Source organism: Heteronotia binoei, chromosome 4, assembly GCF_032191835.1.
Source record: "Heteronotia binoei isolate CCM8104 ecotype False Entrance Well chromosome 4, APGP_CSIRO_Hbin_v1, whole genome shotgun sequence".
Taxonomy (NCBI): domain Eukaryota; kingdom Metazoa; phylum Chordata; class Lepidosauria; order Squamata; family Gekkonidae; genus Heteronotia; species Heteronotia binoei.
The window spans coordinates 70,415,255-70,429,639 of record NC_083226.1 but is presented as its reverse complement, the minus strand read 5'-3'; positions in this window follow the sequence as shown (position 1 = coordinate 70,429,639).

Here is a 14,385-nt window from a genome sequence, read left to right as displayed (position 1 = left end):
AACTGCTAAGCAAAGTGACAGCACTAGAAAGGTCCCATCTTCCTCCCTTGTATTTATTCTAAAGGACACTTGCTGGCAACAGGTGATGTTGGCTGCATTGATACATCACTTCTGGGCAAAACCTGGAAGTAGCTGTAGGCATTGTCAGGAAGTTTATGGTTTTACTATAGTTTCTGGCAGTTCCTAAAGCTACCCTATGTCATTTCCAGGTTATTCCCCAGAAGTGGCTTATGTAGTCAATGTCAGGTCCCACCAACTTCCCCATCTCCAATCCTCCTACTAGTTGCCAAGCAGCCAGTAACCCTATTTTCTATGTTGGAGAAGAGGGCAAGGGATACAGTGGATCATAGGATTATGTTGGGTTTGTTTGTTGTTATATCTATAATTCTATGAGGAAAACAATATAAATCTTAATGGGGAAAAGCGGGACCCTGCCTAGTGTTCCCATTTGTCTGCTATCAGTGGGCAAACTACCACTGATGCTCCCTCTTCCAAATGGGTACTCAGTTGAGTAGAAGGGGAAATTGGCAGGAAAGAATGTCAGCGACATGTCAACATCACTTCTAGCTGGAACCAGAAAGTGATGTCAGACACTAGGAATCTTCCAAATCTCAGTGTTTTTTACTATCTGGTTTTTATCATAGAGATCAGGAGAAATGTTAGACCACAGCTTCCAACCTGTGCCTTGCCAACATTCTTTTCCCCACATCCCATACCCAAAACATTTCCCAGGGGTTCTAGGCTTATGACTGGCAACCCTAGCTGATCCCAACCCAGAGACAATGGCCCTGGTGTAATTAAACCATGGTTGACCCAACTGTGGCAACCTCTGCATGACTTAACCAGGCTTTTTTCAAGGGAGAGGCTGTCACTGACCATTTCTATATAGTGACTATGTAAATGTGTAATGTAAAGAATATGTAAGACAACTGAGCTGCTAAATCCCTTTCCTAATAGCTTGCCCAGAAATTAAGCTTACTGTTGTACCAGTTTAAAGAGGCTCCTTAGACTTGTCATATCACTTCAGGCAAAAGGTGTATATACAATTCGCAGGAATTAAAGGACCTGCATTTTATCTTTAGCAATACTGAGAAATACCTCCACCATATTACCACAGGTAAGATGTATACATACCATTTGCAAGAATTAAAGATTTGTTGTTCGTTTAATTTTAACAGCATTCATAAGCGCTACTACAGAATGGAGCCTGTCAGCTTTTTCCATTAAAAAAGCTTGATTCTTCAGCACTTTGAACTTCAAGTGTAAAAAAAATCCCTCTAGACAGCAACTGGGCAAGCAGTATCAAAGGAGAGGAAAAAATGCAGTGTGGGGTTGTTTGAACTGAAGTGTGGGCGGTGTCTGTGTGTGTGGGGGGTGAATTTGATGCATCTTTTACAATTTGCTTGTACCTGAAAACAAAGTACAATGAGTGCCAAATAAAACAGAGTCAGAAGAATTTGTAGAAACCTTATTGGAATATTTAGCCCATCACTTCTCAAAGTTTTAGCTGTGTACAGCTAATGTTTAAACTGTTGCAGAATTAGGGCTGGACTGAGTATCAGTTGCCTGCCTAATCCAGTGCTATTTCAATTGCTATATTAATTAGACTCTATAGTTGAAACTTTGGTTCTGTTTACCAAGAGGCTGTAGGACACTTTGGGTAGTGTGACCTTCCTGGTACCAATAATGCTAGCTTTTGCCTCACAATACTTTGCCTTTTAAAATGTTTATATCTAAATACATAGAGTATCAAAACCTAGCTTCCTGAGACTGTCTTTGTTAACCTTGACTCTCTGAGTCGACTTAGCTTAACTCAGCTTTCCCAGATTCTCGTGACTCTGAATGACAGAAAGGGTTTTGTTGTGAACTATGTCAGATGTTTGTCACAGAGTTGATTGGTAGTTACATTGGCTCCTATGGATGGGAAAAGATACTTACTGTGTGAATATATTCTTGTTTGTTGTTGATCTTGCCAACAACACATTTTCTCTGGGTCTTGATGAGAATATCCAAGGATATCCTTTATAAAGTTACTGTGCACAATGTTTAAGTATTGAATTTTGATTAATGATATACGATTGTTGTATGTTTTAATAAATTTACATTTGGAATTGAAGTTAAATAAATAATGAGTTTTTTTAAAGAACAACTCTTCTCTCTTTCTTATTTATTTATCAGATTTATATCTGATAAATTCCCAATTCTTGATGCAATTGAGAAACCAGCTTCTTTCCCTCCCCAAATGAACCCAATGGAAATGAAAGCGTTTCTGCCTTGCTCATTTCCCCAACATAAACTTCATTGAATTTTTTGTTACACGCTGAACTCATTCATCCATTTATAGCGTTCACTAGGTGTACAAATCACATCGGACTACATAGTGGGATTTTGTAAATGTGAAAGTGTGGTAATATATAACAAGACATGAACATATATGTGTCCATGTGCCTATGCAGCTGAATAAGTGGAAATGATGGGTAAATGAGGGACAGAACATCTCCCACTCTCCCCCTGGCCTAAAGCCCATTGTTCTATTTATTGCAGTATGTAGCCTTCTCTCTGCTATGGTAAAAGCACAGTTCTACATCAAAAGCACAGTTCTATATCCAATGTGCTCACTTTGTGACAATTTCCACATATGAAACACCTGTAACTGATCAAAGTAAACTAAAGGATCACATATCAGACAGCACAGTCAAGAAATTCCATGCTATTTCATCTCATTTGCCAGTGGTAGAGTTCACACAATCAAATGCAAATCATTTAGTGATGAGACATGAAATGATGTGATTATGGACAACATATTTGCATCCGTGGATTTCATTTAGACCATTGCATTGTGTGAAGTACAACTTTTAGAAGGAAATGGAAAGACAGAAAAATATGAATGAATGCAATCCCAGTTTCTTGGCCTCTCACCCCAAGGATATACACAATTTCCCCCTGTTTCTTGGCACTGATAGTATGAAAGATATTTTCTTTGACCCACATTCTCTGCTCAGCATTTTTCCTAGAGGACACAGAACATTTGATCATCAGTCTAGCATTCTTCATAACTCTTTACAGTCATGCTCATGCAAGAGCAAAGCACTTGTTGTACAAGTAGGTAAACAGAGAAAGAATGAAGAATTATGCACTGGACCAAGTTGATCCAGATATCCTTTAGATTTAAGTAATACCCTAGCCTAATTTATTCTGAATTTGTGTACTTTTAAAGCCCTTTTGCACACAGTCAAGTTATCATTAATAAATAGCCATGTAAATCCTAACAAGGCTGCTCAGGAACAGTGCTAGATATTTGTATTGTACCTGTAGTGGCCATCTAGGAGGTAAGGAGGCATGGTATAGAACAGTCCGTCATATCTGGGAAGCTTAAGTAGGGAGGCCACCAAGGAAGACTCAGCAAAGGAAGGCCCTGGCAAACCACCTCTGTTCATCTGTTGCCCTGAAACCCCCTTTCTGAGGTCACCATAAGACATCTGTGACTTGATAGTACTTTACCTACATTCAATGGCCATTTGTCTACCTCATATTGATCTCCACCTTACTACTTTATATCTACCTCTAATTTATCTCCAAAGACTTTTCTGTGGAAATAGCTCACTGCTTAAAAAAATTGGCTAGTATTTTCACATTAAAGCAAAGAAGCTTGGGTGAGATAAGCAAAGAAGGAGGCTTATATGCCTACTTCTTGCTTTTAGACTTTTTTGTAGAAAAAGTCCAGCAGGAACTCATTTTCATGTTAGGTCACACCATGACATCACCATTGTTTTGCACATCAGGGGCTCATTTGGATATTAGGCCACCTGACACCACCAGATGGAACTGCATTTCTGTGCATTCCTTCTCAAAAAAAAAAAAACCCTGCTTCCAGACATTGTGCATGAACTGAATGGAGGGGCTGTAGCAGGTAAGACAGTGAGAAGGGAATATTGAAAATCTGTGGTGTTTTCCCTTGTTCTCATCGTGCATGCCCATCGGGGGGGGGGGGGGGGTTGAGGACACATACACAATCATATTCTTTCATTTTCCTCCCTTCGGCACTCAATTTGCTTTCTGATCACTGTTTCCCCAGTGTATTCTGAGAGTGCTATTGTGCCTGTTATTTTTTTTGTTTTGCTTCCAAGCCAAAGGTAATTCAACAGTGTACAGATTATCTTGGATTTCCCACCTGCCCTTTTCCCGCCCCCTGAAAATCACTCCCCTGCCCACTTTGAGGTAATTCTGCCAACTCTATACCTTCTGCCATGCTCCCTCTTCATTGGTGTGCAAGCTCCTTTCCCCCCTTGTTTTTATTTTTTTTCCCAAGTGGGATGAGTCTAGCAATATAAGACTATTGCTGTTCTCAGATAGCTGAATTATAATAAAATGACAGGGGGGAGTTTAAAAGTAGCTGCATGGAGTTTAGTTCTCTGCTGGTATTAACTTGAAAGGAGGATCAGAGAGGAGGCAAATGGCAGCATCCCCACTGCCAAAAAAGGACTTAAATGCTGCTCACAAACAAAATAAAGGGGGGATCATCAGCATAGCATGAAATTGACATGAGACAGACACACTGGGAAGGGAAGCCTAAAGCTTTGAAACAGTTTTCCCTTTAATGCTTTAGTGAACAAAGTTTGGGGGAAACCATTTTGGCAGTCTCTAGAAGCCTTACATTAAAATGGCAGCTGAGCCACATGGACCTTCTATAAGCCTCTGAATTAAAGAGTCACTTGAAATCAATCCATTAGGAGGACAAAGTGTAATTGGCACAGTATGGGCTTTAAAACCTGCTAATATCAAGACCCAGGGCTTTTTTGGTAGAAAAACCCCAGCAGGAACTCATTTGCATATTAAGCCACATCCCCTGGTGTTATTGTTTTACACTGGGCTTATTATAGAATATGCCCAGCAGGAACTCATTTACATATTAGGTCACACACCCTGACACCAAGCCATCTGAAACTGTGTTCCTGTGTGTTCCTGCTAAAAAAAAAAAAGCCCTGTCAAGACCAGTGTACAGAATCAAATCAGAGAATTACAAAGAGAAAACCATGCAAAGGTAGGGCAGGAAATTAGAATTGCTGTGCAACTGCACTAGGGCATTGGTAAAAATATCCCCTCCCCCATTTTTTCAATTTAGTGACACAAGTCTAATAAAGCTCTCCAGAGCTTCTGCCAGAGGACTCCTCCCCTATACAAACTGCAGCTGTGTGCAAAGCAAGGTGGAGTTGCAGACAACTTTGCACAGGTGCACATGTGTGTACACACATGTTGCCAATGATCACAAGTTGCAATGCAGTGTCAGTGGGTTCTACCATGCATTCCGTACACTCAACATGTTCCCTCACATTATGAGATTGTGTGACTCTTTCCCATTATTCACAGTGGCCAGTAACACAGTAAAGAATCCTCCAGTGCTCAGCAACAGGGCTTCATGGCTGATTGTCAGTTTCAAAAAAAGTCTTAACATTTTCAACATCCATTTCCCCCCTTTGACTGTGTTCCTTTCTCTCCCCTTTCATTCAGTCTCTCTCTCGGCTTGACTTCGCGAACGAAGATTTAAGAAGGGTGCAGTAGTCCACGTCTGCTGCAGGCTCGCTGGTGGCTGACAAGACCAATGCGGGACAGGCAGATCCGGCCACAGTGGCCGCAGGGAAAAGTCTGATCTGGGGTTGGTGCTGTAGCAGTGCGATTCTTCCTCAATCTCCTTTTGTCCTCAAGACCAGCTATGCGTGCGTTCTCAAAGGAAGAGACAGCCTGGTGGATGGTGTGCCTCCATGCTTTGCGATCTGAGGCTAGGTCAGACCACTGGTGATGGTTGATGAGACAGGTGCCAAGGGATTTCTTCAAGGAGTCCTTGTACCTCTTCTTTGGTGCCCCTCTATTTCGATGGCCGGTGGAAAGCTCACCATACAGAGCAATCTTGGGAAGGCGGTGGTTTTCCATCCTAGAAATATGCCCTGCCCAGCGCAGCTGCGTCTTCAACAGCAGTGCCTCGATGCTTGTAACCTCCGCCCTCTTGAGGACTTCTGTGTTGGTCACAGAGTCACTCCAGTGGATGTTGAGGATGGTGCGAAGGCAGCGCTGATGAAAGCGCTCAAGGAGTCGCAGGTGATGACGGTATAAAACCCACGATTCGGAGCCGTAAATGAGGGTTGTCATCGCAACCACTTTGTAAACATTGATCTTTGTGCCTTTTTTCAGATGCTTGTTGCTCCACACTCTTTTGTGCAGTCGGCCAAATGCACGGTTTGCCTTTGCCAGCCTGTTGTCAATCTCCTTGTCGATCTTGGCATCTGAGGAGATGATGCACCCCAGGTAGCTGAACTGCTGGACTGTCTTCAGAACTGATTCACCCACAGTGATGCAGGGAGGGTGATAATCTTCCTGGGGTGCAGGCTGGTGGAGAACTTCTGTCTTCTTCAGACTAACTTCTAGGCCGAATAGCTTGGCAGCCTCTGCAAAGCAGGACGTCATATGCTGCAGAGCTGATACTGAGTGGGAGACGAGTGCAGCAACATCAGCAAACAGTAGCTCTCGGATAAGTTTTTCCATTGTCTTGGAGTGAGCCTTTAGTCGCCTCAGGTTGAACAGGCTGCCATCAGTGCGATAGCGGATGTAGACACCATCTTCATCATCTAAATCTACTGCGGCTCTTTAAAGCATCATGCTAAAGAAGATCGTAAAGAGAGCTGGCGCAAGAATGCAGCCTTGCTTTACACCTGTGCCTATTGGGAAGGGCTCCGAGAGGTCGTTGCAGTGTCTGACTTGGCCTCGCTGGTCTTCATGTAGCTGGATGATCATGCTGAGGAACCTTGGGGGACATCCTAAACGTTCCAAGATTTGCCACAGGCCTTTCCTGCTAACGGTATCGAAAGCTTTCATTCAGTGAACTAATGCTAAAATACATGTGCAAAACCTGAGCCATGAGGATTTAAATGGAATGCACTTGCTGGACACTACTTTGGGGCAATTGCATAATTTTTTAAAAAAAAATTGTATACCACCCCCCACACATCACAAATGACATTCCACTCCAATTTAGATTTTTTGAAAATTGTAGCTGCAGAATAAATACATCAGAGGAAAAAGAATGGAGCATAATGTGGGCACAAAATTTGAAGTCAAGATTAAAGGCTTAGTGCTCTGAAAATCTGCAGTAAGATTTTGCATGTGTAATAGACCTGTGTCTAAGTGACCACAAAAACCTGATCAAAATTTTAAGACTTTTCTTGTTCTTTCTGCAAATGTTCCCACCTTGCAGGATTCAGACTTTGAGTTTTTATTTGTTTCATTTTTAGTGATTTTTATTCTGTTTTTAATTGTACATAACCCCATTCCTCAAATCCAGATGCACAGTCATGTCTTGCATACAGGATTTATCTCAAGCACCAGCCACCACAGCCCAGCACAATAATATGTTCAGCTCTTAGGCATTGGAAAATATGTCCTTCTGTAAATGCTATATAGGTGAACCTGCTTGTTGGGACAGAAAGGTACATGAAAGGACACTGCACATGCTGCCCCAAAGGAAAAATATGATGTACTGTCTCAGGCAGGGTATTAATCATAGCTGGTATTTCTGGACAATAAAGTAAAGTAATCCTTGTGAACAATCTCTCTTCAAGGATTAAAAAAAGATAGAATAAAGAACTAGCAATATTATATGAGCTGGCATAGCTTCAGACAGCACAAAAGCTAACAGCATCCAGAAGATCTCATTTGGAAAGCAGGTTAATAATAGCTACATGGTTTACTGCAGCTAAAGTAATTTTTCCTCTGACAGTGTCAGGGTCATTCTCCTGCATGCACCTGGGCTCCCTGTAAACTTGGCAAACCTGTAGTAAGTGAAAGCATTTGTCTATTTAGACTCGGTCAGTTCACAAGGTCAGACCATTTCTCCCTGAGACAAAAACACACAAAAAAAGCAACCACTAGTATGATCTCAAAGCCCCCAGGAACTAGATGTGCAGACAGCAGTATTGTTACCCACTCTTTGGAAGACACCTGAGCTGTTAGATGTCTGATAGGAGCCAATATGAAGAAATGAAACACAATCTAAATGATGGGGCACTGAAGCTCAGTCTTCAACTGATATCCAGTTTGTTTCAAAGGATCTAGGGGCTGAAGTGGGAAAAAAAGAAGAGGGGGCTCAAACTTACCAGCATGCCAACTACACATAGCTAAAAACCCTGCCTGTGTATTCCAGATGTCAGAAGAATTGGCTATGAAGACTCAGGAACAGTGCATGGTCATGATACCCTTGCTCTCAGAAACACTCTGTGTCCTTTAGTTTGCTTCATGTTTGTCACAGCCAAGATCTGAAATTCAGAAAGATTCCAGTAACTGGCAGTTTTACAAATCACAAAAGTAACCATCTTATCTCAGAATCACCAGAAATGGGAGTGTTCATTACTCTTCCAGAGAATTGTAAGCTGTTAGATTCCATAGTGGGATTCTAATGCATTTTGTGCAAGCTCAGTTGTACTTTTGCTCCCTCTCTGGAATTATCTCTGCATTAGCTTGTAATTCTGCAGTCACAATTTGTCTCCTTTTCATTGCACTATGGATTACAACTACTCAATGGCATACCTAGCCTATTTGGCACCCAGAGAGGATAATTTTTAACACGCTCTCTCCTCTCTTTTTTGCCATCGTCACAGCTGACTTATGGCAACCCTGTAGGGTTTTCAAGGCAAGAGATATTTGGAGGTGGTTTGCCATTGCCTGCCTCTGTGTGGCCCTGCTTAACTTCTGAGATGGACAGGTCCCCTCCTCTATATGACAAAATTATTTTCAGTAATGAAATAAAATTAATAATAATAATAATAATAATAATGGCCAGAAAATACATTTAGGTGGGTAAGCATGTTGGTCCAAAGCAGCAGAACAAAGTGAACCGTGCCAGTGGACTCAAACATTGTTCAATGGCCAGAAAAGAAATACAGACAGTAAAAAATTTCTTTAATTTTGAATATATAATCATGCCAGTAAAAAATATTCAAAATCCAACATGCTATTTCATCCTGAGAGCCAGTGTGGTGTGGTAGTTAAAGTTACAAACTAGGACCTGGGAAATCCAGGTTCAAATCCCCACTCATGCCATGGAAGCTGGGTGACCTTGAACCAATCACATTACTTACAGTCTAGCCTTGACCTGGATAGCCTCAGGACAGTCTGACCTCATCCAATCTCAGAAGCTAATCAGGGACAATGTGGAGGCAGGCAGTGGCAAACCACCTCCAAATATCTCTTGCCTTGAAAATTCTAAAGGCTTGCCATAAATCAGCTGTGACTTGATGGCAAAAAAAAAAAAAAATACATCACACACTCATGTTCTGAGCAAGCACTTGGAACAGCTTCTGTTCTCCGTTTTAAAGCCCAAGAGCTGATCATCCTAAACATCTAGAAGGCATTTTTGAGAGCTCGGAGTCTGCCTTTGCACTAGCTTTTGCTAACTAACACTAGCCAAAGTATCACAAAATAGTGATCGCAAGCTTCACCAGACTGGATCTTAAGAAACTCACTACCCTGCACCCCCCCTTCCCAAAGAAGGTGCGCTCATCCTCCATTGTGAAGCTTGCGATCACTATTTTGTGATACTTTGGCTAGTGTTAGTTAGCAAAAGTTAGTGCAAAGACAGACTCCAAGCTCTCAAAAATGCCTTCTAGATGTTTAGGATGATCAGCTCTTGGGCTTTAAAATGGAGAACAGAAGCTGTCCCAAGTGCTCGCTCAGAGCATGAGTGTGTGATGTGTTTCCAAAGGACTAAAGTCAAACCAGAGAATCTTAGCAGTAGAAATCGAAGGTGGAGAGGGCATTTTTGAGAGCCCAGCAGAACCAGTGCAATGTACAGAGGACCCAGCAGTATCAGTGCAATATACAGTGCCCAGCAAACCCAGTGCCCTCTCTTCATAATATAACAATGATTTGCTACTAGACTACCCTTAAGTACATTCAGTCACCAATGAGGATAGGAATGAGAAGATCTTGAGACCAAGCAGTGAATATAAATGGACAGGGAACATGGAAAAATTAGGTGAAGGGAGACAGAAATGAATGTGCTGTGTGGGGAAAAAAGGAGAGAAATTAAGAGAGGGAAAGATTGTTTTATCTGGCTGCAACACCCTAACTACTGCTTTGCAAGATCTGGCTGAGCTGGGTTCAAGGAAAGGAAGAGAGAAAGGCTAGACTATTGGAGAAAACAACCTGCAGGGTGTCAATTACTGTAGCAGCTATTAGCATGCTAGCTTGGTTGTACAATCTGTTAAGCAAGTTTACTTCAGTCTTGGCAAAAGGGGAAGTCTAGTCAATCCTAGAGTGCTTTTTGCTGTACTCAGTCTTCCCTGCTCTCCTATTGGCAGCAGCCAGAATGATATTTTAAGAAAGCAAAGACATTCAGCTGGACGCAGCATGACTCTGGCTTCAAGGGGATTAAAGGACTGGAACACCTTCCCTATGAAGAAAGGTTGAAACGCTTAGGGCTCTTTAGCTTGGAGAAACATCGACTGAGGGGTGACATGATAGAGGTTTACAAGATAATGCATGGGATGAAGAAAGTAGAGAAAGAAGTACTTTTCTCCCTTTCTCACAATACAAGAACTCGTGGGCATTCGATGAAATTGCTGAGCAGACAGGTTAAAACGGATAAAAGGAAGTACTTCTTCACCCAAAGGGTGATTAACATGTGGAATTCACTGCCACAGGAGGTGGTGGCGGCCACAAGCATAGCCACCTTCAAGAGGGGTTTAGATAAAAATATGGATCACAGGTCCATCAGTGGCTATTAGCCACAGTGTGTGTGTGTGTGTGTGTGTGTGTATATATATATATATATATATATATATATATATATATATATATATATATTTGGCCGCTGTGTGACACAGAATGTTGGACTGGATGGGCCATTGGCCTGATCTAACATGGCTTCTCTTATGTTCTTAAGGGACCTCCTCCAAGGGCATTCCTCAAGCTGTACCTAGGGCAGAGGGCATCCCCCACTCCAACCTTGGTATGCCACTGCAACTACTACTACTACTATTACTACCACTACTACATTATTATTATTATAGCTGCTTTTGTGTCCCAGTTCTAGACTGAACTCTGGCATTCTCAGATTAAGTTAACAGTACTATTCGTTTTATTCTAATATAGAATACTGCGTATTGCTCAGTGGACTTGTATATTTGTGCTACCATAAAATGCAGTGTATAGTAAATGAAATGTTAATGTAATGCTATTCAATAACAAAAGTTATGTAAACAAGCAAGAATCAAATCAGAGAACTGTTTTACAGGCTGCAAAATTATGCCTCCACTTTCCTCCCTATTCACACATTGAAATATTGGAATGTAGATCTGCTTCTTTAACCCTTTTCCTTATACAGCAAAGAACTGCTGATAATTATTATTTCTGTTTTTATATCTGTACTGTGAGGTTAGAATGAGAAGATCTGGAAGAAGCTATCCTAAAGCACTTATGTTTATAAAGGTGGCACATCCCACAACCTTTCAGGAGACACTAACCACTGTATTTATTCATTCATGCATTTACTTCACTTATCTCTCATGCTTCTCCCCACTGTGAACCTAAAGTTGCATGCATCATTCTCCTCTTTTCCATTTTTAACCTCAGAAGAACCATGTGAGATGGGATCAGTTGAGAGCTTATGATGACTGACCAAGCTTGCAAGGCAGAGGGGGATCTGAAATGGGGTCTCCATGATTCTACTCTGACATTCTAGCCACTATACCACCCTGGCATTAGAAAGCACAAAGGTATCCTGGAACCACTTGTCTTACAGAGCACAAATAACCTCTACCTCCCCCATGGGTCAAATAACACTTTAGATCTGGCAAACAGTGCTACATCCCTGATTTCCATTCCCCCACTCACATCCCATAACAGCACCTAATTTAAAAAAAAAAAAAAAACTAGAGAGTGATTGAATCATAGATCTTCCTACATCTCTTCTAGTTTGGCCCTAAGTTTATAAATGGATTAGAACTCAGGAATAGTTCACTAGTCACAGAGCAGTACATATAGTAGATTAAATAAATAGTGGTTATATGTGATATATATTTAGACTGTGCATTAGACTTTAAAATCTCTGTCTAACTGAATGCATTAGCCTGTGTTTTCTGTTTATGTCTCTGCGATACCATGGAAACACAGTGCTGCATCCTAATGGGTCTCTCCTGGCAATAAATAAACAAAGTCTTTGTCTATTCAGGCTTCAATGTCGCCTTTTCATGTAATTTACAATTCCAGTGAGAAAAGTGATAATTTTTCTTCCGCTTTTCCAGTTTCTCTAAAGGGGGGGAAGAAAAATTAAAGATAAATGCAAAATGCACCTTCTAGTGGTCGTTACAAATTCAACCCAATGCTGACAACATCAGCAGCTCATTGAAATCAGACAATTTGCACAGAGGTTGCTTTTGGATTTTAAAAAAGCATTGGCTATAATTAACCTTGAGACTATAGTTCCTTAGGTAAATTGCAGTCAAACCCAGAGAAAATTTAATATCCTTGTTCAAACTCGGAGCTGATGTAAAGCAGACACAAAAATCATTCCCCACCCCCTTCACTTCCAAATCCTAAAGGCTATTGGCAGTCTCTTTTTATAGAGATAGCAATAACTTTCATAGCCTTTAAACTGCTCCTCCAGAGCTATGACATACTCTAGCTTCCATTGCTCCAAAGCTTATTAGAGCAGGCCGAGGCAATCATCCCCTCCCCATCACTGAAACACTCGGGAGCAAGGTGAGCGCTGGAAACCTTGTGCAACAGCACACAGAATCAGTTTGCCATCTGGCACCTGCTGTCCCTGTCTGAAATGAATAAAGTCATTGAAAGGGAAAGTTGTGCTGTAACACGAGCAACAGGAAGAACTGATCATTATCCATGAGGAGAAGTGGTCAGATTTAATTAAGCTGCTCAAAATCGGAACAGTCAAACTGAATCAGAAGGCAGTGGACTCTGTGGTCATGGAGGGCAACCAGATGGTCTCCTTTGAGCATTCAGGGCAGAATGAAATTCAAAAAAAGAAAACTTCTAGGCTAGGGACTAATTTAAGCATTGCCAACAAGGCACTTTCTTGGGACTTTGTTTTTGAGACTGCTAATCAACACTACCGCCCTTCACAGAGCTGTGTTCTCCAATAATGGTTTTCAGGTGCTTATTAACGATTGCTCAGAAAGAAGGCTAGTCATGGCTGAAAAACTTGCCTGAAGACAGAAAACTTGTTGTATCCATTCCTTTTCTTCTAGACTTCATTTCCTGTGAAAGCTATGTTGTAGGCAGAGCGCTCAATTGAAAAAGGGCAGCAATGAGATTCAATAATTTCAACAAGTCCTCAAGGCAAATGGTGCACTCAAGGACAGTGGATCCCAACCAGTGGTACATGTACCCTTGTGGGATACAGAAGTATTCTTGGTGAGACTAAGGATTTTCATAAGAATTACTAAGAATTAGTTCCAGCTTCATTCCTATGTCCATCTGCAGGTGAGATGTGCCACCTCCTTCTGATCCTACCTGCCATGCATTGCTTATGATTTTTGGTGTGTTAGTGGTAACCTTAGACAGTTATGTTTTTCCTCCCTCCCAGGGCCTCTTACCCACCAGCAAGTATCTTTGATATCCTACTTGCTGCCAAGCCATACTTGCCACAGATTATCCAGTTCTTCTGCTCCTCTCCCATATGTTTCACAGATATAGCAGCAAAAATTACACTCAGCAGTATTACTACAATTTTCAGCTACTGATGGAATTGTTTTAATTGGCTCATGACTATCACTTGTATAAGTATATACTTAAAACACTTATTTCTGGAGTATCGCATTTGCGGAAATGATTTATTTAAGACTTTCTCTTTTTTGTCTCAGCAGTGCTAGATACAGATTTGGATATATATTTCAATAGATTCTGGAAGATGTTAGGACTATATATTTGGATGAATCTGAAATGCTCATTATATTCAGTGATTGGCCATACTGGGGTGGATCCAACCATCTTCCAAGGAACTTTCCTCCCATAATTTTTTTAACGATCAGAGAAGTTCAGAGGTGGAACCAGCTGCCTAGGAAGGTGGTGAGCTCGCCTTGATTGGCAGTCTTCAAAACAAGGCTGGATGATTATTTGTAGAGATGCTTTAGGCTGATCCTGCATGGAGCAGGGGGTTGGACTAGAAGGTCTGTATGGTCCCTTCCAACTCTATGATTCTATGATTTAAGGAACCCTTTCCAATTTCAATGGTTCTTCTATTGAAGGAAGAGCCATTGAAAGTGGAGAAATCTCTTTAGGCTGGAGGAAAGCTCATGCTTTAATCAGTAGAGTGGTAGGACAGGAGAAGGATCCACCACACTACTTTTGATTCTGGTTCAATCTGTCCACATTAATCAA